At 60.1% G+C, this 22,777-nt stretch overlaps 1 long non-coding RNA gene and 15 other non-coding genes across 16 annotated transcripts; all 16 read left to right on the forward strand.

Annotated features, from left to right (window-relative positions):
• The first annotated feature begins 323 nt into the window (after positions 1-323).
• On the forward strand, positions 324-415 carry LOC121149636. The gene has a single exon (XR_005882777.1). It is a non-coding gene; the product is annotated as a small nucleolar RNA SNORD116 (small nucleolar RNA).
• Positions 416-1,670: 1,255 nt separating this feature from the next.
• Positions 1,671-1,765, forward strand: LOC121149655. The gene has a single exon (XR_005882795.1). It is a non-coding gene; the product is annotated as a small nucleolar RNA SNORD116 (small nucleolar RNA).
• Positions 1,766-3,409: 1,644 nt separating this feature from the next.
• Positions 3,410-3,501, forward strand: LOC121149637. The gene has a single exon (XR_005882778.1). It is a non-coding gene; the product is annotated as a small nucleolar RNA SNORD116 (small nucleolar RNA).
• A 1,254-nt stretch (positions 3,502-4,755) lies between these two features.
• Positions 4,756-4,850, forward strand: LOC121149656. The gene has a single exon (XR_005882796.1). It is a non-coding gene; the product is annotated as a small nucleolar RNA SNORD116 (small nucleolar RNA).
• Positions 4,851-6,496: 1,646 nt separating this feature from the next.
• LOC121149639 lies at positions 6,497-6,588 on the forward strand. Its single transcript, XR_005882779.1, has one exon. It is a non-coding gene; the product is annotated as a small nucleolar RNA SNORD116 (small nucleolar RNA).
• Positions 6,589-7,843: 1,255 nt separating this feature from the next.
• LOC121149657 lies at positions 7,844-7,938 on the forward strand. Its single transcript, XR_005882797.1, has one exon. It is a non-coding gene; the product is annotated as a small nucleolar RNA SNORD116 (small nucleolar RNA).
• Positions 7,939-9,582: 1,644 nt separating this feature from the next.
• Positions 9,583-9,674, forward strand: LOC121149640. Its single transcript, XR_005882780.1, has one exon. It is a non-coding gene; the product is annotated as a small nucleolar RNA SNORD116 (small nucleolar RNA).
• A 921-nt stretch (positions 9,675-10,595) lies between these two features.
• Positions 10,596-13,682, forward strand: LOC121149381. The gene is made up of 3 exons (XR_005882645.1): positions 10,596-10,683; positions 12,315-12,431; positions 13,636-13,682. It is a non-coding gene; the product is annotated as an uncharacterized LOC121149381 (long non-coding RNA).
• Positions 10,930-11,024, forward strand: LOC121149658. Its single transcript, XR_005882798.1, has one exon. It is a non-coding gene; the product is annotated as a small nucleolar RNA SNORD116 (small nucleolar RNA).
• LOC121149641 lies at positions 12,669-12,760 on the forward strand. The gene has a single exon (XR_005882781.1). It is a non-coding gene; the product is annotated as a small nucleolar RNA SNORD116 (small nucleolar RNA).
• Positions 13,683-14,016: 334 nt separating the features above from the next.
• LOC121149659 lies at positions 14,017-14,111 on the forward strand. Its single transcript, XR_005882799.1, has one exon. It is a non-coding gene; the product is annotated as a small nucleolar RNA SNORD116 (small nucleolar RNA).
• A 1,644-nt stretch (positions 14,112-15,755) lies between these two features.
• Positions 15,756-15,847, forward strand: LOC121149642. The gene has a single exon (XR_005882782.1). It is a non-coding gene; the product is annotated as a small nucleolar RNA SNORD116 (small nucleolar RNA).
• A 1,256-nt stretch (positions 15,848-17,103) lies between these two features.
• Positions 17,104-17,198, forward strand: LOC121149660. Its single transcript, XR_005882800.1, has one exon. It is a non-coding gene; the product is annotated as a small nucleolar RNA SNORD116 (small nucleolar RNA).
• A 1,644-nt stretch (positions 17,199-18,842) lies between these two features.
• On the forward strand, positions 18,843-18,934 carry LOC121149643. Its single transcript, XR_005882783.1, has one exon. It is a non-coding gene; the product is annotated as a small nucleolar RNA SNORD116 (small nucleolar RNA).
• A 1,256-nt stretch (positions 18,935-20,190) lies between these two features.
• On the forward strand, positions 20,191-20,285 carry LOC121149661. Its single transcript, XR_005882801.1, has one exon. It is a non-coding gene; the product is annotated as a small nucleolar RNA SNORD116 (small nucleolar RNA).
• Positions 20,286-21,929: 1,644 nt separating this feature from the next.
• On the forward strand, positions 21,930-22,021 carry LOC121149644. The gene has a single exon (XR_005882784.1). It is a non-coding gene; the product is annotated as a small nucleolar RNA SNORD116 (small nucleolar RNA).
• The last annotated feature ends 756 nt before the right edge of the window (positions 22,022-22,777 follow it).

The following is a 22,777-nucleotide window of genomic DNA, read 5'->3' on the forward strand; positions in this document are numbered from 1 at the left end:
AGGCTTCTGCTGAGCACCAGAGGCAGCGGTGAATGGCGGAAGCACCATGGCCTGCGCTGGGCCAATGCCAGCGGAGCTCAGAGGAGGGTAAGCATCCCCAGGGCCTGAGCCCCGCACTGGCCCTAAGGATTCCTGCGGAGACCTGCCAAGATGCCAGGGGAGCCTTGCTGGGCTCGAGGGTGAGAGCCCATGGCCCCACGGGCCTTGTTTGTTTGGGCCATGGCCCTGGACTCTGCTGGCTCTTGAAGGTCTTTGAGGTCCCCGGGCTTGCCTCCCCTTGCGCCGCCTGCCGTGCTCACCTGCCAGCACGTTGGCATGTGCTTGGATCGATGATGACTCCCGCAAATACATTCCTTGGAAGCTGAACAAAATGAGTGAAAACCCCATACCGTCGTTCTCATCGTGACTGAGGTCCAGCACATTGCCCCGTGCAGAGAGCAGGCGTGAGGAGCCCCAGCAGGGCTAACAGTGATCCTGCAGCACTGGGCCTGTGACCCAAGGGCTGCCGTGCCAGCACTCAGGCCGAGGGTTCCCAAGTGCCCTAGTGTGTCCATGGGTAGCTGAGTGCTGGGTGGCGGGAGCTGAGACTTGGGGCAGCCAGGCCAGAGGACAGAGGTGTTGGCCTCTTGGGGAGGGCACAGGTGACCCAGGGTGTCCCATCCAGGGGTGTGCAGGACACGGGTGCCTAAAGAGAGAGCCTAAAGGCCACAGCACGGCCTGGGGCGTGATCCCTGTGCCCAGCATCCTTGCAGCTCTGTGCCCGCATCCTTGCAGCAGAAGAGACACAAGGCCGAAGCCCTGACTCAAGGATGTTGCCCAAGCTGGTTGGGTCGGGATTGCTTGTGAAGTGCTTCCAGCCTGGTGTCCTGGGCAGTGCATGGCAGGAAGCTTGGGTTTGGCAGAGCCAGCCTCTGGGCTGCAGTGCAGGCGGGCAGGAATGCAGTGGGTGGGGAATGCACACCTGCGCCTCCCTGTGCATGGACGCTGGGGTGTCTGTGGACACGGACACACAGATGCTGCTGCCGGCTAGCCCCGGGCCACAGCAAGAGCACACGGAAAAGGCAGAAACCTGAAACAGAGCATGGGTGCGAGCGTGGGCCAGGTGATGGAGTGGATTCCTTGTGGTGTGGTGTGGGCAGACCCTTTGCTCTGGGAAAAGTACGTGAGGGTTGGAGAAAGAGGGGATGTGCGAGGGAGCGTGACACAGCGGGCCTCCTTGGGCCAGCGGCTCTGCACTGTGGAGCTGCCTGGGTCCTGAAGCTTGGTTGTGCTGTGTGTTTACTTGGCAGGGTGTGTGGCTGCCATCGGCGTGGCTTGTGGAGTGCCAGCAGATCTGTGCTTGTGCTTTGGAGAGGAATCCGTCTGGGTGGCTGGCATGCAGGTAGCCCGTGTTGGGCTGGAAGTCCCCAAATCCTCATGGATGGTAAGCAGTGGCAGAGCCGGGGTGGGTGGTGGGGAAGTGTCCTCTAGCGCTTCAGAGTCCTGCGGTAGTTGTGGGCGTGTTGGCCTGAGGTGGTCGCCCTGGGCTCCACTGCAAGAGTGGATCCTTGTGTTTTTGGCGGTGCAGGCTTTGTCCCTGACCTCTGCAGGCCTCTGAAGGGGCTAGAGGCCATAGGCTGTGGCCGATGCCAGCCTGCGTTGTTGTGCTCCCAGCACGTTGGGGTGTGCTTGGATCGATGATGACTCCACCGTCAAACATTCCTTGGAAAAGCTGAACAAAATGAGTGAAAACTCACTACCGTCGTTCTCATCGTGACTGAGGTCCAGCACATTGCCTCTAGTGGGGAGCATAGGAGTGAGGGTCCATGGGCAAGGGTTGAGGTGGCTGCCAGCCCCAGGGTGAGCCCAAGGGCAAGCGTGCCTTGGGGAGGTCAAGACTGCTGGGGAGGTGTGGTGAGAGGGTTGTGCATGGGCAGCAGTGCGCTGGTGGTCCGGGTGCTATGAGTGGGGAAGGGAAGTGGGATGTTGTGGCAGTGTCGGTGTGTTAGTGTTAGTGTTAGTGTTTGTGTTTGTATGTGGCTGTGGGTGTTGGTGGAGGGCTGGGTGTGTGATTGGTGCGCACACCTAAGGTGTTCCATGGACAAGCCATTGGTGCTGAGCCTTGGCACCCAAGGGTTGCTTCAACAGTGTGGTGTGGAGGTGGCCTTCTGAGCCCTACTAGGCAAGGGTGCTGGTACAGTGTGTTGCATTCTGTTGTGATGTGTTGTGTTGTGAGTGCTGTGCTGCATCTGGTGTTATGTTGGTGAAGGCATGTGTTGGGTGTTGGCCGCCATGTCTATTGGGATGCCATGTGGCCAAGCACCCATTTTTGGCAGGTTGATAGGTCTGTGCCCAGGCGAGCCCAGAGCTGGGGTGAGGGATGCAATAGGCCAAAGGGGAAGGAAGGAATTGTTGGGTATGTTGGGGTGTAGTGGTTGTGTGCCCGCGGTGTGGCAGCAGGTGTGGTATTTGCAAAGCTGCCTGCCGAACCACTGCTGTGTCACTTCCCTGTGTGTGGTGAGGTTCCCCGGGTGGCACAGCCGAGTGTGTAGTGGAGTTGAAGGCTGAGGTTGTGAGCATGTTTGGGCCCAGTGAGGAAGGACCTGCCCATGGGGCCGGGTGTGCTGTGAAGGGAGGCGGGGGCTGTTCCCTGGGCATGCAGCAACCCTGGGAGGGCATTGGGGCAGTGGTTTCCCATCCTGGTGCTGAAGGTTGGAGGCCAGCATTGGGCTGTGAACTCTGTCGTTGTTGAGATGGTAGAGGAACCCTTTGTGTGAGAGGCGCACGCAGGCCCCATGGCTCTGAGGGTGCGTGGCTGCGTGTCCTGACCACCTCCTTTGGCGGGCGTGCTGCCCATGTGTTTGTAGGTGAAGCTCCCTAAGGAAAGCAGCCTGAGGCCCAGCCAATGTCACCTTGGGTGACACCAAGAGTTTGCAGTGGGGAGATTTCAGTGTAGGCAGCATGCCAGGGTGGGAGTATGGGAGGCAGGCGGCATGGCTGTTCGTGTCTGTGGGCAGCACCCCGCCGAGCTGGCGGTCTTGCTGAAGCACGCCCTTGTTCTCTATGTACTTCTCAGAGGGGCCCTCGGTGGACGCAAGACTCACGTAGGCTTCTGCTGAGCACCAGAGGCAGCGGTGAATGGCGGAAGCACCATGGCCTGCGCTGGGCCAATGCCAGCGGAGCTCAGAGGAGGGTAAGCATCCCCAGGGCCAGAGGCCCCGCACTGGCCCTAAGGATTCCTGCGGAGACCTGCCAAGATGCCAGGGGAGCCTTGCTGGGCTCGAGGGTGAGAGCCCATGGCCCCACGGGCCTTGTTTGTTTGGGCCATGGCCCTGGACTCTGCTGGCTCTTGAAGGTCTTTGAGGTCCCCGGGCTTGCCTCCCCTTGCGCCGCCTGCCGTGCTCACCTGCCAGCACGTTGGCATGTGCTTGGATCGATGATGACTCCCGCAAATACATTCCTTGGAAGCTGAACAAAATGAGTGAAAACCCCATACCGTCGTTCTCATCGTGACTGAGGTCCAGCACATTGCCCCGTGCAGAGAGCAGGCGTGAGGAGCCCCAGCAGGGCTAACAGTGATCCTGCAGCACTGGGCCTGTGACCCAAGGGCTGCCGTGCCAGCACTCAGGCCGAGGGTTCCCAAGTGCCCTAGTGTGTCCATGGGTAGCTGAGTGCTGGGTGGGCGGGAGCTGAGACTTGGGGCAGCCAGGCCAGAGGACAGAGGTGTTGGCCTCTTGGGGAGGGCACAGGTGACCCAGGGTGTCCATCCAGGGGTGTGCAGGACACGGGTGCCTAAAGAGAGAGCCTAAAGGCCACAGCACGGCCTGGGGCGTGATCCCTGTGCCCAGCATCCTTGCAGCTCTGTGCCCGCATCCTTGCAGCAGAAGAGACACAAGGCCGAAGCCCTGACTCAAGGATGTTGCCCAAGCTGGTTGGGTCGGGATTGCTTGTGAAGTGCTTCCAGCCTGGTGTCCTGGGCAGTGCATGGCAGGAAGCTTGGGTTTGGCAGAGCCAGCCTCTGGGCTGCAGTGCAGGCGGGCAGGAATGCAGTGGGTGGGGAATGCACACCTGCGCCTCCCTGTGCATGGACGCTGGGGTGTCTGTGGACACGGACACACAGATGCTGCTGCCGGCTAGCCCCGGGCCACAGCAAGAGCACACGGAAAAGGCAGAAACCTGAAACAGAGCATGGGTGCGAGCGTGGGCCAGGTGATGGAGTGGATTCCTTGTGGTGTGGTGTGGGCAGACCCTTTGCTCTGGGAAAAGTACGTGAGGGTTGGAGAAAGAGGGGATGTGCGAGGGAGCGTGACACAGCGGGCCTCCTTGGGCCAGCGGCTCTGCACTGTGGAGCTGCCTGGGTCCTGAAGCTTGGTTGTGCTGTGTGTTTACTTGGCAGGGTGTGTGGCTGCCATCGGCGTGGCTTGTGGAGTGCCAGCAGATCTGTGCTTGTGCTTTGGAGAGGAATCCGTCTGGGTGGCTGGCATGCAGGTAGCCCGTGTTGGGCTGGAAGTCCCCAAATCCTCATGGATGGTAAGCAGTGGCAGAGCCGGGGTGGGTGGTGGGGAAGTGTCCTCTAGCGCTTCAGAGTCCTGGGTAGTTGTGGGCGTGTTGGCCTGAGGTGGTCGCCCTGGGCTCCACTGCAAGAGTGGATCCTTGTGTTTTTGGCGGTGCAGGCTTTGTCCCTGACCTCTGCAGGCCTCTGAAGGGGCTAGAGGCCATAGGCTGTGGCCGATGCCAGCCTGCGTTGTTGTGCTCCCAGCACGTTGGGGTGTGCTTGGATCGATGATGACTCCACCGTCAAACATTCCTTGGAAAAGCTGAACAAAATGAGTGAAAACTCACTACCGTCGTTCTCATCGTGACTGAGGTCCAGCACATTGCCTCTAGTGGGGAGCATAGGAGTGAGGGTCCATGGGCAAGGGTTGAGGTGGCTGCCAGCCCCAGGGTGAGCCCAAGGGCAAGCGTGCCTTGGGGAGGTCAAGACTGCTGGGGAGGTGTGGTGAGAGGGTTGTGCATGGGCAGCAGTGCGCTGGTGGTCCGGGTGCTATGAGTGGGGAAGGGAAGTGGGATGTTGTGGCAGTGTCGGTGTGTTAGTGTTAGTGTTAGTGTTTGTGTTTGTATGTGGCTGTGGGTGTTGGTGGAGGCTGGGTGTGTGATTGGTGCGCACACCTAAGGTGTTCCATGGACAAGCCATTGGTGCTGAGCCTTGGCACCCAAGGGTTGCTTCAACAGTGTGGTGTGGAGGTGGCCTTCTGAGCCCTACTAGGCAAGGGTGCTGGTACAGTGTGTTGCATTCTGTTGTGATGTGTTGTGTTGTGAGTGCTGTGCTGCATCTGGTGTTATGTTGGTGAAGGCATGTGTTGGGTGTTGGCCGCCATGTCTATTGGGATGCCATGTGGCCAAGCACCCATTTTTGGCAGGTTGATAGGTCTGTGCCCAGGCGAGCCTAGAGCTGGGGTGAGGGATGCAATAGGCCAAAGGGGAAGGAAGGAATTGTTGGGTATGTTGGGGTGTAGTGGTTGTGTGCCCGCCGGTGTGGCAGCAGGTGTGGTATTTGCAAAGCTGCCTGCCGAACCACTGCTGTGTCACTTCCCTGTGTGTGGTGAGGTTCCCCGGGTGGCACAGCCGAGTGTGTAGTGGAGTTGAAGGCTGAGGTTGTGAGCATGTTTGGGCCCAGTGAGGAAGGACCTGCCCATGGGGCCGGGTGTGCTGTGAAGGGAGGCGGGGGCTGTTCCCTGGGCATGCAGCAACCCTGGGAGGGCATTGGGGCAGTGGTTTCCCATCCTGGTGCTGAAGGTTGGAGGCCAGCATTGGGCTGTGAACTCTGTCGTTGTTGAGATGGTAGAGGAACCCTTTGTGTGAGAGGCGCACGCAGGCCCCATGGCTCTGAGGGTGCGTGGCTGCGTGTCCTGACCACCTCCTTTGGCGGGCGTGCTGCCCATGTGTTTTGTAGGTGAAGCTCCCTAAGGAAAGCAGCCTGAGGCCCAGCCAATGTCACCTTGGGTGACACCAAGAGTTTTGCAGTGGGGAGATTTCAGTGTAGGCAGCATGCCAGGGTGGGAGTATGGGAGGCAGGCGGCATGGCTGTTCGTGTCTGTGGGCAGCACCCCGCCGAGCTGGCGGTCTTGCTGAAGCACGCCCTTGTTCTCTATGTACTTCTCAGAGGGGCCCTCGGTGGACGCAAGACTCACGTAGGCTTCTGCTGAGCACCAGAGGCAGCGGTGAATGGCGGAAGCACCATGGCCTGCGCTGGGCCAATGCCAGCGGAGCTCAGAGGAGGGTAAGCATCCCCAGGGCCAGAGGCCCCGCACTGGCCCTAAGGATTCCTGCGGAGACCTGCCAAGATGCCAGGGGAGCCTTGCTGGGCTCGAGGGTGAGAGCCCATGGCCCCACGGGCCTTGTTTGTTTGGGCCATGGCCCTGGACTCTGCTGGCTCTTGAAGGTCTTTGAGGTCCCCGGGCTTGCCTCCCCTTGCGCCGCCTGCCGTGCTCACCTGCCAGCACGTTGGCATGTGCTTGGATCGATGATGACTCCCGCAAATACATTCCTTGGAAGCTGAACAAAATGAGTGAAAACCCCATACCGTCGTTCTCATCGTGACTGAGGTCCAGCACATTGCCCCGTGCAGAGAGCAGGCGTGAGGAGCCCCAGCAGGGCTAACAGTGATCCTGCAGCACTGGGCCTGTGACCCAAGGGCTGCCGTGCCAGCACTCAGGCCGAGGGTTCCCAAGTGCCCTAGTGTGTCCATGGGTAGCTGAGTGCTGGGTGGGCGGGAGCTGAGACTTGGGGCAGCCAGGCCAGAGGACAGAGGTGTTGGCCTCTTGGGGAGGGCACAGGTGACCCAGGGTGTCCATCCAGGGGTGTGCAGGACACGGGTGCCTAAAGAGAGAGCCTAAAGGCCACAGCACGGCCTGGGGCGTGATCCCTGTGCCCAGCATCCTTGCAGCTCTGTGCCCGCATCCTTGCAGCAGAAGAGACACAAGGCCGAAGCCCTGACTCAAGGATGTTGCCCAAGCTGGTTGGGTCGGGATTGCTTGTGAAGTGCTTCCAGCCTGGTGTCCTGGGCAGTGCATGGCAGGAAGCTTGGGTTTGGCAGAGCCAGCCTCTGGGCTGCAGTGCAGGCGGGCAGGAATGCAGTGGGTGGGGAATGCACACCTGCGCCTCCCTGTGCATGGACGCTGGGGTGTCTGTGGACACGGACACACAGATGCTGCTGCCGGCTAGCCCCGGGCCACAGCAAGAGCACACGGAAAAGGCAGAAACCTGAAACAGAGCATGGGTGCGAGCGTGGGCCAGGTGATGGAGTGGATTCCTTGTGGTGTGGTGTGGGCAGACCCTTTGCTCTGGGAAAAGTACGTGAGGGTTGGAGAAAGAGGGGATGTGCGAGGGAGCGTGACACAGCGGGCCTCCTTGGGCCAGCGGCTCTGCACTGTGGAGCTGCCTGGGTCCTGAAGCTTGGTTGTGCTGTGTGTTTACTTGGCAGGGTGTGTGGCTGCCATCGGCGTGGCTTGTGGAGTGCCAGCAGATCTGTGCTTGTGCTTTGGAGAGGAATCCGTCTGGGTGGCTGGCATGCAGGTAGCCCGTGTTGGGCTGGAAGTCCCCAAATCCTCATGGATGGTAAGCAGTGGCAGAGCCGGGGTGGGTGGTGGGGAAGTGTCCTCTAGCGCTTCAGAGTCCTGCGGTAGTTGTGGGCGTGTTGGCCTGAGGTGGTCGCCCTGGGCTCCACTGCAAGAGTGGATCCTTGTGTTTTTGGCGGTGCAGGCTTTGTCCCTGACCTCTGCAGGCCTCTGAAGGGGCTAGAGGCCATAGGCTGTGGCCGATGCCAGCCTGCGTTGTTGTGCTCCCAGCACGTTGGGGTGTGCTTGGATCGATGATGACTCCACCGTCAAACATTCCTTGGAAAAGCTGAACAAAATGAGTGAAAACTCACTACCGTCGTTCTCATCGTGACTGAGGTCCAGCACATTGCCTCTAGTGGGGAGCATAGGAGTGAGGGTCCATGGGCAAGGGTTGAGGTGGCTGCCAGCCCCAGGGTGAGCCCAAGGGCAAGCGTGCCTTGGGGAGGTCAAGACTGCTGGGGAGGTGTGGTGAGAGGGTTGTGCATGGGCAGCAGTGCGCTGGTGGTCCGGGTGCTATGAGTGGGGAAGGGAAGTGGGATGTTGTGGCAGTGTCGGTGTGTTAGTGTTAGTGTTAGTGTTTGTGTTTGTATGTGGCTGTGGGTGTTGGTGGAGGGCTGGGTGTGTGATTGGTGCGCACACCTAAGGTGTTCCATGGACAAGCCATTGGTGCTGAGCCTTGGCACCCAAGGGTTGCTTCAACAGTGTGGTGTGGAGGTGGCCTTCTGAGCCCTACTAGGCAAGGGTGCTGGTACAGTGTGTTGCATTCTGTTGTGATGTGTTGTGTTGTGAGTGCTGTGCTGCATCTGGTGTTATGTTGGTGAAGGCATGTGTTGGGTGTTGGCCGCCATGTCTATTGGGATGCCATGTGGCCAAGCACCCATTTTTGGCAGGTTGATAGGTCTGTGCCCAGGCGAGCCTAGAGCTGGGGTGAGGGATGCAATAGGCCAAAGGGGAAGGAAGGAATTGTTGGGTATGTTGGGGTGTAGTGGTTGTGTGCCCGCGGTGTGGCAGCAGGTGTGGTATTTGCAAAGCTGCCTGCCGAACCACTGCTGTGTCACTTCCCTGTGTGTGGTGAGGTTCCCCGGGTGGCACAGCCGAGTGTGTAGTGGAGTTGAAGGCTGAGGTTGTGAGCATGTTTGGGCCCAGTGAGGAAGGACCTGCCCATGGGGCCGGGTGTGCTGTGAAGGGAGGCGGGGGCTGTTCCCTGGGCATGCAGCAACCCTGGGAGGGCATTGGGGCAGTGGTTTCCCATCCTGGTGCTGAAGGTTGGAGGCCAGCATTGGGCTGTGAACTCTGTCGTTGTTGAGATGGTAGAGGAACCCTTTGTGTGAGAGGCGCACGCAGGCCCCATGGCTCTGAGGGTGCGTGGCTGCGTGTCCTGACCACCTCCTTTGGCGGGCGTGCTGCCCATGTGTTTGTAGGTGAAGCTCCCTAAGGAAAGCAGCCTGAGGCCCAGCCAATGTCACCTTGGGTGACACCAAGAGTTTGCAGTGGGGAGATTTCAGTGTAGGCAGCATGCCAGGGTGGGAGTATGGGAGGCAGGCGGCATGGCTGTTCGTGTCTGTGGGCAGCTCCCCGCCGAGCTGGCGGTCTTGCTGAAGCACGCCCTTGTTCTCTATGTACTTCTCAGAGGGGCCCTCGGTGGACGCAAGACTCACGTAGGCTTCTGCTGAGCACCAGAGGCAGCAGTGAATGGCGGAAGCACCATGGCCTGCGCTGGGCCAATGCCAGCAGAGCTCAGAGGAGGGTAAGCATCCCCAGGGCCTGAGGCCCCGCACTGGCCCTAAGGATTCCTGCGGAGACCTGCCAAGATGCCAGGGGAGCCTTGCTGGGCTCGAGGGTGAGAGCCCATGGCCCCATGGGCCTTGTTTGTTTGGGCCATGGCCCTGGACTCTGCTGGCTCTTGAAGGTCTTTGAGGTCCCCGGGCTTGCCTCCCCTTGCGCCGCCTGCCGTGCTCACCTGCCAGCACGTTGGCATGTGCTTGGATCGATGATGACTCCCGCAAATACATTCCTTGGAAGCTGAACAAAATGAGTGAAAACCCCATACCGTCGTTCTCATCGTGACTGAGGTCCAGCACATTGCCCCGTGCAGAGAGCAGGCGTGAGGAGCCCCAGCAGGGCTAACAGTGATCCTGCAGCACTGGGCCTGTGACCCAAGGGCTGCCGTGCCAGCACTCAGGCCGAGGGTTCCCAAGTGCCCTAGTGTGTCCATGGGTAGCTGAGTGCTGGGTGGGCGGGAGCTGAGACTTGGGGCAGCCAGGCCAGAGGACAGAGGTGTTGGCCTCTTGGGGAGGGCACAGGTGACCCAGGGTGTCCATCCAGGGGTGTGCAGGACACGGGTGCCTAAAGAGAGAGCCTAAAGGCCACAGCACGGCCTGGGGCGTGATCCCTGTGCCCAGCATCCTTGCAGCTCTGTGCCCGCATCCTTGCAGCAGAAGAGACACAAGGCCGAAGCCCTGACTCAAGGATGTTGCCCAAGCTGGTTGGGTCGGGATTGCTTGTGAAGTGCTTCCAGCCTGGTGTCCTGGGGCAGTGCATGGCAGGAAGCTTGGGTTTGGCAGAGCCAGCCTCTGGGCTGCAGTGCAGGCGGGCAGGAATGCAGTGGGTGGGGAATGCACACCTGCGCCTCCCTGTGCATGGACGCTGGGGTGTCTGTGGACACGGACACACAGATGCTGCTGCCGGCTAGCCCCGGGCCACAGCAAGAGCACACGGAAAAGGCAGAAACCTGAAACAGAGCATGGGTGCGAGCGTGGGCCAGGTGATGGAGTGGATTCCTTGTGGTGTGGTGTGGGCAGACCCTTTGCTCTGGGAAAAGTACGTGAGGGTTGGAGAAAGAGGGGATGTGCGAGGGAGCGTGACACAGCGGGCCTCCTTGGGCCAGCGGCTCTGCACTGTGGAGCTGCCTGGGTCCTGAAGCTTGGTTGTGCTGTGTGTTTACTTGGCAGGGTGTGTGGCTGCCATCGGCGTGGCTTGTGGAGTGCCAGCAGATCTGTGCTTGTGCTTTGGAGAGGAATCCGTCTGGGTGGCTGGCATGCAGGTAGCCCGTGTTGGGCTGGAAGTCCCCAAATCCTCATGGATGGTAAGCAGTGGCAGAGCCGGGGTGGGTGGTGGGGAAGTGTCCTCTAGCGCTTCAGAGTCCTGGGTAGTTGTGGGCGTGTTGGCCTGAGGTGGTCGCCCTGGGCTCCACTGCAAGAGTGGATCCTTGTGTTTTTGGCGGTGCAGGCTTTGTCCCTGACCTCTGCAGGCCTCTGAAGGGGCTAGAGGCCATAGGCTGTGGCCGATGCCAGCCTGCGTTGTTGTGCTCCCAGCACGTTGGGGTGTGCTTGGATCGATGATGACTCCACCGTCAAACATTCCTTGGAAAAGCTGAACAAAATGAGTGAAAACTCACTACCGTCGTTCTCATCGTGACTGAGGTCCAGCACATTGCCTCTAGTGGGGAGCATAGGAGTGAGGGTCCATGGGCAAGGGTTGAGGTGGCTGCCAGCCCCAGGGTGAGCCCAAGGGCAAGCGTGCCTTGGGGAGGTCAAGACTGCTGGGGAGGTGTGGTGAGAGGGTTGTGCATGGGCAGCAGTGCGCTGGTGGTCCGGGTGCTATGAGTGGGGAAGGGAAGTGGGATGTTGTGGCAGTGTCGGTGTGTTAGTGTTAGTGTTAGTGTTTGTGTTTGTATGTGGCTGTGGGTGTTGGTGGAGGGCTGGGTGTGTGATTGGTGCGCACACCTAAGGTGTTCCATGGACAAGCCATTGGTGCTGAGCCTTGGCACCCAAGGGTTGCTTCAACAGTGTGGTGTGGAGGTGGCCTTCTGAGCCCTACTAGGCAAGGGTGCTGGTACAGTGTGTTGCATTCTGTTGTGATGTGTTGTGTTGTGAGTGCTGTGCTGCATCTGGTGTTATGTTGGTGAAGGCATGTGTTGGGTGTTGGCCGCCATGTCTATTGGGATGCCATGTGGCCAAGCACCCATTTTTGGCAGGTTGATAGGTCTGTGCCCAGGCGAGCCTAGAGCTGGGGTGAGGGATGCAATAGGCCAAAGGGGAAGGAAGGAATTGTTGGGTATGTTGGGGTGTAGTGGTTGTGTGCCCGCGGTGTGGCAGCAGGTGTGGTATTTGCAAAGCTGCCTGCCGAACCACTGCTGTGTCACTTCCCTGTGTGTGGTGAGGTTCCCCGGGTGGCACAGCCGAGTGTGTAGTGGAGTTGAAGGCTGAGGTTGTGAGCATGTTTGGGCCCAGTGAGGAAGGACCTGCCCATGGGGCCGGGTGTGCTGTGAAGGGAGGCGGGGGCTGTTCCCTGGGCATGCAGCAACCCTGGGAGGGCATTGGGGCAGTGGTTTCCCATCCTGGTGCTGAAGGTTGGAGGCCAGCATTGGGCTGTGAACTCTGTCGTTGTTGAGATGGTAGAGGAACCCTTTGTGTGAGAGGCGCACGCAGGCCCCATGGCTCTGAGGGTGCGTGGCTGCGTGTCCTGACCACCTCCTTTGGCGGGCGTGCTGCCCATGTGTTTGTAGGTGAAGCTCCCTAAGGAAAGCAGCCTGAGGCCCAGCCAATGTCACCTTGGGTGACACCAAGAGTTTGCAGTGGGGAGATTTCAGTGTAGGCAGCATGCCAGGGTGGGAGTATGGGAGGCAGGCGGCATGGCTGTTCGTGTCTGTGGGCAGCACCCCGCCGAGCTGGCGGTCTTGCTGAAGCACGCCCTTGTTCTCTATGTACTTCTCAGAGGGGCCCTCGGTGGACGCAAGACTCACGTAGGCTTCTGCTGAGCACCAGAGGCAGCGGTGAATGGCGGAAGCACCATGGCCTGCGCTGGGCCAATGCCAGCAGAGCTCAGAGGAGGGTAAGCATCCCCAGGGCCTGAGGCCCCGCACTGGCCCTAAGGATTCCTGCGGAGACCTGCCAAGATGCCAGGGAAGCCTTGCTGGGCTCGAGGGTGAGAGCCCATGGCCCCACGGGCCTTGTTTGTTTGGGCCATGGCCCTGGACTCTGCTGGCTCTTGAAGGTCTTTGAGGTCCCCGGGCTTGCCTCCCCTTGCGCCGCCTGCCGTGCTCACCTGCCAGCACGTTGGCATGTGCTTGGATCGATGATGACTCCCGCAAATACATTCCTTGGAAGCTGAACAAAATGAGTGAAAACCCCATACCGTCGTTCTCATCGTGACTGAGGTCCAGCACATTGCCCCGTGCAGAGAGCAGGCGTGAGGAGCCCCAGCAGGGCTAACAGTGATCCTGCAGCACTGGGCCTGTGACCCAAGGGCTGCCGTGCCAGCACTCAGGCCGAGGGTTCCCAAGTGCCCTAGTGTGTCCATGGGTAGCTGAGTGCTGGGTGGGCGGGAGCTGAGACTTGGGGCAGCCAGGCCAGAGGACAGAGGTGTTGGCCTCTTGGGGAGGGCACAGGTGACCCAGGGTGTCCATCCAGGGGTGTGCAGGACACGGGTGCCTAAAGAGAGAGCCTAAAGGCCACAGCACGGCCTGGGGCGTGATCCCTGTGCCCAGCATCCTTGCAGCTCTGTGCCCGCATCCTTGCAGCAGAAGAGACACAAGGCCGAAGCCCTGACTCAAGGATGTTGCCCAAGCTGGTTGGGTCGGGATTGCTTGTGAAGTGCTTCCAGCCTGGTGTCCTGGGGCAGTGCATGGCAGGAAGCTTGGGTTTGGCAGAGCCAGCCTCTGGGCTGCAGTGCAGGCGGGCAGGAATGCAGTGGGTGGGGAATGCACACCTGCGCCTCCCTGTGCATGGACGCTGGGGTGTCTGTGGACACGGACACACAGATGCTGCTGCCGGCTAGCCCCGGGCCACAGCAAGAGCACACGGAAAAGGCAGAAACCTGAAACAGAGCATGGGTGCGAGCGTGGGCCAGGTGATGGAGTGGATTCCTTGTGGTGTGGTGTGGGCAGACCCTTTGCTCTGGGAAAAGTACGTGAGGGTTGGAGAAAGAGGGGATGTGCGAGGGAGCGTGACACAGCGGGCCTCCTTGGGCCAGCGGCTCTGCACTGTGGAGCTGCCTGGGTCCTGAAGCTTGGTTGTGCTGTGTGTTTACTTGGCAGGGTGTGTGGCTGCCATCGGCGTGGCTTGTGGAGTGCCAGCAGATCTGTGCTTGTGCTTTGGAGAGGAATCCGTCTGGGTGGCTGGCATGCAGGTAGCCCGTGCTGGGCTGGAAGTCCCCAAATCCTCATGGATGGTAAGCAGTGGCAGAGCCGGGGTGGGTGGTGGGGAAGTGTCCTCTAGCGCTTCAGAGTCCTGTGGTAGTTGTGGGCGTGTTGGCCTGAGGTGGTCGCCCTGGGCTCCACTGCAAGAGTGGATCCTTGTGTTTTTGGCGGTGCAGGCTTTGTCCCTGACCTCTGCAGGCCTCTGAAGGGGCTAGAGGCCATAGGCTGTGGCCGATGCCAGCCTGCGTTGTTGTGCTCCCAGCACGTTGGGGTGTGCTTGGATCGATGATGACTCCACCGTCAAACATTCCTTGGAAAAGCTGAACAAAATGAGTGAAAACTCACTACCGTCGTTCTCATCGTGACTGAGGTCCAGCACATTGCCTCTAGTGGGGAGCATAGGAGTGAGGGTCCATGGGCAAGGGTTGAGGTGGCTGCCAGCCCCAGGGTGAGCCCAAGGGCAAGCGTGCCTTGGGGAGGTCAAGACTGCTGGGGAGGTGTGGTGAGAGGGTTGTGCATGGGCAGCAGTGCGCTGGTGGTCCGGGTGCTATGAGTGGGGAAGGGAAGTGGGATGTTGTGGCAGTGTCGGTGTGTTAGTGTTAGTGTTAGTGTTTGTGTTTGTATGTGGCTGTGGGTGTTGGTGGAGGGCTGGGTGTGTGATTGGTGCGCACACCTAAGGTGTTCCATGGACAAGCCATTGGTGCTGAGCCTTGGCACCCAAGGGTTGCTTCAACAGTGTGGTGTGGAGGTGGCCTTCTGAGCCCTACTAGGCAAGGGTGCTGGTACAGTGTGTTGCATTCTGTTGTGATGTGTTGTGTTGTGAGTGCTGTGCTGCATCTGGTGTTATGTTGGTGAAGGCATGTGTTGGGTGTTGGCCGCCATGTCTATTGGGATGCCATGTGGCCAAGCACCCATTTTTGGCAGGTTGATAGGTCTGTGCCCAGGCGAGCCTAGAGCTGGGGTGAGGGATGCAATAGGCCAAAGGGGAAGGAAGGAATTGTTGGGTATGTTGGGGTGTAGTGGTTGTGTGCCCCCGGTGTGGCAGCAGGTGTGGTATTTGCAAAGCTGCCTGCCGAACCACTGCTGTGTCACTTCCCTGTGTGTGGTGAGGTTCCCCGGGTGGCACAGCCGAGTGTGTAGTGGAGTTGAAGGCTGAGGTTGTGAGCATGTTTGGGCCCAGTGAGGAAGGACCTGCCCATGGGGCCGGGTGTGCTGTGAAGGGAGGCGGGGGCTGTTCCCTGGGCATGCAGCAACCCTGGGAGGGCATTGGGGCAGTGGTTTCCCATCCTGGTGCTGAAGGTTGGAGGCCAGCATTGGGCTGTGAACTCTGTCGTTGTTGAGATGGTAGAGGAACCCTTTGTGTGAGAGGCGCACGCAGGCCCCATGGCTCTGAGGGTGCGTGGCTGCGTGTCCTGACCACCTCCTTTGGCGGGCGTGCTGCCCATGTGTTTGTAGGTGAAGCTCCCTAAGGAAAGCAGCCTGAGGCCCAGCCAATGTCACCTTGGGTGACACCAAGAGTTTGCAGTGGGGAGATTTCAGTGTAGGCAGCATGCCAGGGTGGGAGTATGGGAGGCAGGCGGCATGGCTGTTCGTGTCTGTGGGCAGCACCCCGCCGAGCTGGCGGTCTTGCTGAAGCACGCCCTTGTTCTCTATGTACTTCTCAGAGGGGCCCTCGGTGGACGCAAGACTCACGTAGGCTTCTGCTGAGCACCAGAGGCAGCGGTGAATGGCGGAAGCACCATGGCCTGCGCTGGGCCAATGCCAGCGGAGCTCAGAGGAGGGTAAGCATCCCCAGGGCCAGAGGCCCCGCACTGGCCCTAAGGATTCCTGCGGAGACCTGCCAAGATGCCAGGGAAGCCTTGCTGGGCTCGAGGGTGAGAGCCCATGGCCCCACGGGCCTTGTTTGTTTGGGCCATGGCCCTGGACTCTGCTGGCTCTTGAAGGTCTTTGAGGTCCCCGGGCTTGCCTCCCCTTGCGCCGCCTGCCGTGCTCACCTGCCAGCACGTTGGCATGTGCTTGGATCGATGATGACTCCCGCAAATACATTCCTTGGAAGCTGAACAAAATGAGTGAAAACCCCATACCGTCGTTCTCATCGTGACTGAGGTCCAGCACATTGCCCCGTGCAGAGAGCAGGCGTGAGGAGCCCCAGCAGGGCTAACAGTGATCCTGCAGCACTGGGCCTGTGACCCAAGGGCTGCCGTGCCAGCACTCAGGCCGAGGGTTCCCAAGTGCCCTAGTGTGTCCATGGGTAGCTGAGTGCTGGGTGGGCGGGAGCTGAGACTTGGGGCAGCCAGGCCAGAGGACAGAGGTGTTGGCCTCTTGGGGAGGGCACAGGTGACCCAGGGTGTCCATCCAGGGGTGTGCAGGACACGGGTGCCTAAAGAGAGAGCCTAAAGGCCACAGCACGGCCTGGGGCGTGATCCCTGTGCCCAGCATCCTTGCAGCTCTGTGCCCGCATCCTTGCAGCAGAAGAGACACAAGGCCGAAGCCCTGACTCAAGGATGTTGCCCAAGCTGGTTGGGTCGGGATTGCTTGTGAAGTGCTTCCAGCCTGGTGTCCTGGGGCAGTGCATGGCAGGAAGCTTGGGTTTGGCAGAGCCAGCCTCTGGGCTGCAGTGCAGGCGGGCAGGAATGCAGTGGGTGGGGAATGCACACCTGCGCCTCCCTGTGCATGGACGCTGGGGTGTCTGTGGACACGGACACACAGATGCTGCTGCCGGCTAGCCCCGGGCCACAGCAAGAGCACACGGAAAAGGCAGAAACCTGAAACAGAGCATGGGTGCGAGCGTGGGCCAGGTGATGGAGTGGATTCCTTGTGGTGTGGTGTGGGCAGACCCTTTGCTCTGGGAAAAGTACGTGAGGGTTGGAGAAAGAGGGGATGTGCGAGGGAGCGTGACACAGCGGGCCTCCTTGGGCCAGCGGCTCTGCACTGTGGAGCTGCCTGGGTCCTGAAGCTTGGTTGTGCTGTGTGTTTACTTGGCAGGGTGTGTGGCTGCCATCGGCGTGGCTTGTGGAGTGCCAGCAGATCTGTGCTTGTGCTTTGGAGAGGAATCCGTCTGGGTGGCTGGCATGCAGGTAGCCCGTGTTGGGCTGGAAGTCCCCAAATCCTCATGGATGGTAAGCAGTGGCAGAGCCGGGGTGGGTGGTGGGGAAGTGTCCTCTAGCGCTTCAGAGTCCTGAGGTAGTTGTGGGCGTGTTGGCCTGAGGTGGTCGCCCTGGGCTCCACTGCAAGAGTGGATCCTTGTGTTTTTGGCGGTGCAGGCTTTGTCCCTGACCTCTGCAGGCCTCTGAAGGGGCTAGAGGCCATAGGCTGTGGCCGATGCCAGCCTGCGTTGTTGTGCTCCCAGCACGTTGGGGTGTGCTTGGATCGATGATGACTCCACCGTCAAACATTCCTTGGAAAAGCTGAACAAAATGAGTGAAAACTCACTACCGTCGTTCTCATCGTGACTGAGGTCCAGCACATTGCCTCTAGTGGGGAGCATAGGAGTGAGGGTCCATGGGCAAGGGTTGAGGTGGCTGCCAGCCCCAGGGTGAGCCCAAGGGCAAGCGTGCCTTGGGGAGGTCAAGACTGCTGGGGAGGTGTGGTGAGAGGGTTGTGCATGGGCAGCAGTGCGCTGGTGGTCCGGGTGCTATGAGTGGGGAAGGGAAGTGGGATGTTGTGGCAGTGTCGGTGTGTTAGTGTTAGTGTTAGTGTTTGTGTTTGTATGTGGCTGTGGGTGTTGGTGGAGGGCTGGGTGTGTGATTGGTGCGCACACCTAAGGTGTTCCATGGACAAGCCATTGGTGCTGAGCCTTGGCACCCAAGGGTTGCTTCAACAGTGTGGTGTGGAGGTGGCCTTCTGAGCCCTACTAGGCAAGGGTGCTGGTACAGTGTGTTGCATTCTGTTGTGATGTGTTGTGTTGTGAGTGCTGTGCTGCATCTGGTGTTATGTTGGTGAAGGCATGTGTTGGGTGTTGGCCGCCATGTCTATTGGGATGCCATGTGGCCAAGCACCCATTTTTGGCAGGTTGATAGGTCTGTGCCCAGGCGAGCCTAGAGCTGGGGTGAGGGATGCAATAGGCCAAAGGGGAAGGAAGGAATTGTTGGGTATGTTGGGGTGTAGTGGTTGTGTGCCCGCGGTGTGGCAGCAGGTGTGGTATTTGCAAAGCTGCCTGCCGAACCACTGCTGTGTCACTTCCCTGTGTGTGGTGAGGTTCCCCGGGTGGCACAGCCGAGTGTGTAGTGGAGTTGAAGGCTGAGGTTGTGAGCATGTTTGGGCCCAGTGAGGAAGGACCTGCCCATGGGGCCGGGTGTGCTGTGAAGGGAGGCGGGGGCTGTTCCCTGGGCATGCAGCAACCCTGGGAGGGCATTGGGGCAGTGGTTTCCCATCCTGGTGCTGAAGGTTGGAGGCCAGCATTGGGCTGTGAACTCTGTCGTTGTTGAGATGGTAGAGGAACCCTTTGTGTGAGAGGCGCACGCAGGCCCCATGGCTCTGAGGGTGCGTGGCTGCGTGTCCTGACCACCTCCTTTGGCGGGCGTGCTGCCCATGTGTTTGTAGGTGAAGCTCCCTAAGGAAAGCAGCCTGAGGCCCAGCCAATGTCACCTTGGGTGACACCAAGAGTTTGCAGTGGGGAGATTTCAGTGTAGGCAGCATGCCAGGGTGGGAGTATGGGAGGCAGGCGGCATGGCTGTTCGTGTCTGTGGGCAGCACCCCGCCGAGCTGGCGGTCTTGCTGAAGCACGCCCTTGTTCTCTATGTACTTCTCAGAGGGGCCCTCGGTGGACGCAAGACTCACGTAGGCTTCTGCTGAGCACCAGAGGCAGCGGTGAATGGCGGAAGCACCATGGCCTGCGCTGGGCCAATGCCAGCGGAGCTCAGAGGAGGGTAAGCATCCCCAGGGCCAGAGGCCCCGCACTGGCCCTAAGGATTCCTGCGGAGACCTGCCAAGATGCCAGGGAAGCCTTGCTGGGCTCGAGGGTGAGAGCCCATGGCCCCACGGGCCTTGTTTGTTTGGGCCATGGCCCTGGACTCTGCTGGCTCTTGAAGGTCTTTGAGGTCCCCGGGCTTGCCTCCCCTTGCGCCGCCTGCCGTGCTCACCTGCCAGCACGTTGGCATGTGCTTGGATCGATGATGACTCCCGCAAATACATTCCTTGGAAGCTGAACAAAATGAGTGAAAACCCCATACCGTCGTTCTCATCGTGACTGAGGTCCAGCACATTGCCCCGTGCAGAGAGCAGGCGTGAGGAGCCCCAGCAGGGCTAACAGTGATCCTGCAGCACTGGGCCTGTGACCCAAGGGCTGCCGTGCCAGCACTCAGGCCGAGGGTTCCCAAGTGCCCTAGTGTGTCCATGGGTAGCTGAGTGCTGGGTGGGCGGGAGCTGAGACTTGGGGCAGCCAGGCCAGAGGACAGAGGTGTTGGCCTCTTGGGGAGGGCACAGGTGACCCAGGGTGTCCATCCAGGGGTGTGCAGGACACGGGTGCCTAAAGAGAGAGCCTAAAGGCCACAGCACGGCCTGGGGCGTGATCCCTGTGCCCAGCATCCTTGCAGCTCTGTGCCCGCATCCTTGCAGCAGAAGAGACACAAGGCCGAAGCCCTGACTCAAGGATGTTGCCCAAGCTGGTTGGGTCGGGATTGCTTGTGAAGTGCTTCCAGCCTGGTGTCCTGGGGCAGTGCATGGCAGGAAGCTTGGGTTTGGCAGAGCCAGCCTCTGGGCTGCAGTGCAGGCGGGCAGGAATGCAGTGGGTGGGGAATGCACACCTGCGCCTCCCTGTGCATGGACGCTGGGGTGTCTGTGGACACGGACACACAGATGCTGCTGCCGGCTAGCCCCGGGCCACAGCAAGAGCACACGGAAAAGGCAGAAACCTGAAACAGAGCATGGGTGCGAGCGTGGGCCAGGTGATGGAGTGGATTCCTTGTGGTGTGGTGTGGGCAGACCCTTTGCTCTGGGAAAAGTACGTGAGGGTTGGAGAAAGAGGGGATGTGCGAGGGAGCGTGACACAGCGGGCCTCCTTGGGCCAGCGGCTCTGCACTGTGGAGCTGCCTGGGTCCTGAAGCTTGGTTGTGCTGTGTGTTTACTTGGCAGGGTGTGTGGCTGCCATCGGCGTGGCTTGTGGAGTGCCAGCAGATCTGTGCTTGTGCTTTGGAGAGGAATCCGTCTGGGTGGCTGGCATGCAGGTAGCCCGTGTTGGGCTGGAAGTCCCCAAATCCTCATGGATGGTAAGCAGTGGCAGAGCCGGGGTGGGTGGTGGGGAAGTGTCCTCTAGCGCTTCAGAGTCCTGTGGTAGTTGTGGGCGTGTTGGCCTGAGGTGGTCGCCCTGGGCTCCACTGCAAGAGTGGATCCTTGTGTTTTTGGCGGTGCAGGCTTTGTCCCTGACCTCTGCAGGCCTCTGAAGGGGCTAGAGGCCATAGGCTGTGGCCGATGCCAGCCTGCGTTGTTGTGCTCCCAGCACGTTGGGGTGTGCTTGGATCGATGATGACTCCACCGTCAAACATTCCTTGGAAAAGCTGAACAAAATGAGTGAAAACTCACTACCGTCGTTCTCATCGTGACTGAGGTCCAGCACATTGCCTCTAGTGGGGAGCATAGGAGTGAGGGTCCATGGGCAAGGGTTGAGGTGGCTGCCAGCCCCAGGGTGAGCCCAAGGGCAAGCGTGCCTTGGGGAGGTCAAGACTGCTGGGGAGGTGTGGTGAGAGGGTTGTGCATGGGCAGCAGTGCGCTGGTGGTCCGGGTGCTATGAGTGGGGAAGGGAAGTGGGATGTTGTGGCAGTGTCGGTGTGTTAGTGTTAGTGTTAGTGTTTGTGTTTGTATGTGGCTGTGGGTGTTGGTGGAGGGCTGGGTGTGTGATTGGTGCGCACACCTAAGGTGTTCCATGGACAAGCCATTGGTGCTGAGCCTTGGCACCCAAGGGTTGCTTCAACAGTGTGGTGTGGAGGTGGCCTTCTGAGCCCTACTAGGCAAGGGTGCTGGTACAGTGTGTTGCATTCTGTTGTGATGTGTTGTGTTGTGAGTGCTGTGCTGCATCTGGTGTTATGTTGGTGAAGGCATGTGTTGGGTGTTGGCCGCCATGTCTATTGGGATGCCATGTGGCCAAGCACCCATTTTTGGCAGGTTGATAGGTCTGTGCCCAGGCGAGCCTAGAGCTGGGGTGAGGGATGCAATAGGCCAAAGGGGAAGGAAGGAATTGTTGGGTATGTTGGGGTGTAGTGGTTGTGTGCCCGCGGTGTGGCAGCAGGTGTGGTATTTGCAAAGCTGCCTGCCGAACCACTGCTGTGTCACTTCCCTGTGTGTGGTGAGGTTCCCCGGGTGGCACAGCCGAGTGTGTAGTGGAGTTGAAGGCTGAGGTTGTGAGCATGTTTGGGCCCAGTGAGGAAGGACCTGCCCATGGGGCCGGGTGTGCTGTGAAGGGAGGCGGGGGCTGTTCCCTGGGCATGCAGCAACCCTGGGAGGGCATTGGGGCAGTGGTTTCCCATCCTGGTGCTGAAGGTTGGAGGCCAGCATTGGGCTGTGAACTCTGTCGTTGTTGAGATGGTAGAGGAACCCTTTGTGTGAGAGGCGCACGCAGGCCCCATGGCTCTGAGGGTGCGTGGCTGCGTGTCCTGACCACCTCCTTTGGCGGGCGTGCTGCCCATGTGTTTGTAGGTGAAGCTCCCTAAGGAAAGCAGCCTGAGGCCCAGCCAATGTCACCTTGGGTGACACCAAGAGTTTGCAGTGGGGAGATTTCAGTGTAGGCAGCATGCCAGGGTGGGAGTATGGGAGGCAGGCGGCATGGCTGTTCGTGTCTGTGGGCAGCACCCCGCCGAGCTGGCGGTCTTGCTGAAGCACGCCCTTGTTCTCTATGTACTTCTCAGAGGGGCCCTCGGTGGACGCAAGACTCACGTAGGCTTCTGCTGAGCACCAGAGGCAGCGGTGAATGGCGGAAGCACCATGGCCTGCGCTGGGCCAATGCCAGCGGAGCTCAGAGGAGGGTAAGCATCCCCAGGGCCAGAGGCCCCGCACTGGCCCTAAGGATTCCTGCGGAGACCTGCCAAGATGCCAGGGAAGCCTTGCTGGGCTCGAGGGTGAGAGCCCATGGCCCCACGGGCCTTGTTTGTTTGGGCCATGGCCCTGGACTCTGCTGGCTCTTGAAGGTCTTTGAGGTCCCCGGGCTTGCCTCCCCTTGCGCCGCCTGCCGTGCTCACCTGCCAGCACGTTGGCATGTGCTTGGATCGATGATGACTCCCGCAAATACATTCCTTGGAAGCTGAACAAAATGAGTGAAAACCCCATACCGTCGTTCTCATCGTGACTGAGGTCCAGCACATTGCCCCGTGCAGAGAGCAGGCGTGAGGAGCCCCAGCAGGGCTAACAGTGATCCTGCAGCACTGGGCCTGTGACCCAAGGGCTGCCGTGCCAGCACTCAGGCCGAGGGTTCCCAAGTGCCCTAGTGTGTCCATGGGTAGCTGAGTGCTGGGTGGGCGGGAGCTGAGACTTGGGGCAGCCAGGCCAGAGGACAGAGGTGTTGGCCTCTTGGGGAGGGCACAGGTGACCCAGGGTGTCCATCCAGGGGTGTGCAGGACACGGGTGCCTAAAGAGAGAGCCTAAAGGCCACAGCACGGCCTGGGGCGTGATCCCTGTGCCCAGCATCCTTGCAGCTCTGTGCCCGCATCCTTGCAGCAGAAGAGACACAAGGCCGAAGCCCTGACTCAAGGATGTTGCCCAAGCTGGTTGGGTCGGGATTGCTTGTGAAGTGCTTCCAGCCTGGTGTCCTGGGGCAGTGCATGGCAGGAAGCTTGGGTTTGGCAGAGCCAGCCTCTGGGCTGCAGTGCAGGCGGGCAGGAATGCAGTGGGTGGGGAATGCACACCTGCGCCTCCCTGTGCATGGACGCTGGGGTGTCTGTGGACACGGACACACAGATGCTGCTGCCGGCTAGCCCCGGGCCACAGCAAGAGCACACGGAAAAGGCAGAAACCTGAAACAGAGCATGGGTGCGAGCGTGGGCCAGGTGATGGAGTGGATTCCTTGTGGTGTGGTGTGGGCAGACCCTTTGCTCTGGGAAAAGTACGTGAGGGT

Source organism: Ochotona curzoniae, unplaced genomic scaffold, assembly GCF_017591425.1.
Source record: "Ochotona curzoniae isolate NIBS_2020 unplaced genomic scaffold, NIBS_Ocur_1.0 scaffold_4701, whole genome shotgun sequence".
Lineage (NCBI taxonomy): Eukaryota > Metazoa > Chordata > Mammalia > Lagomorpha > Ochotonidae > Ochotona > Ochotona curzoniae.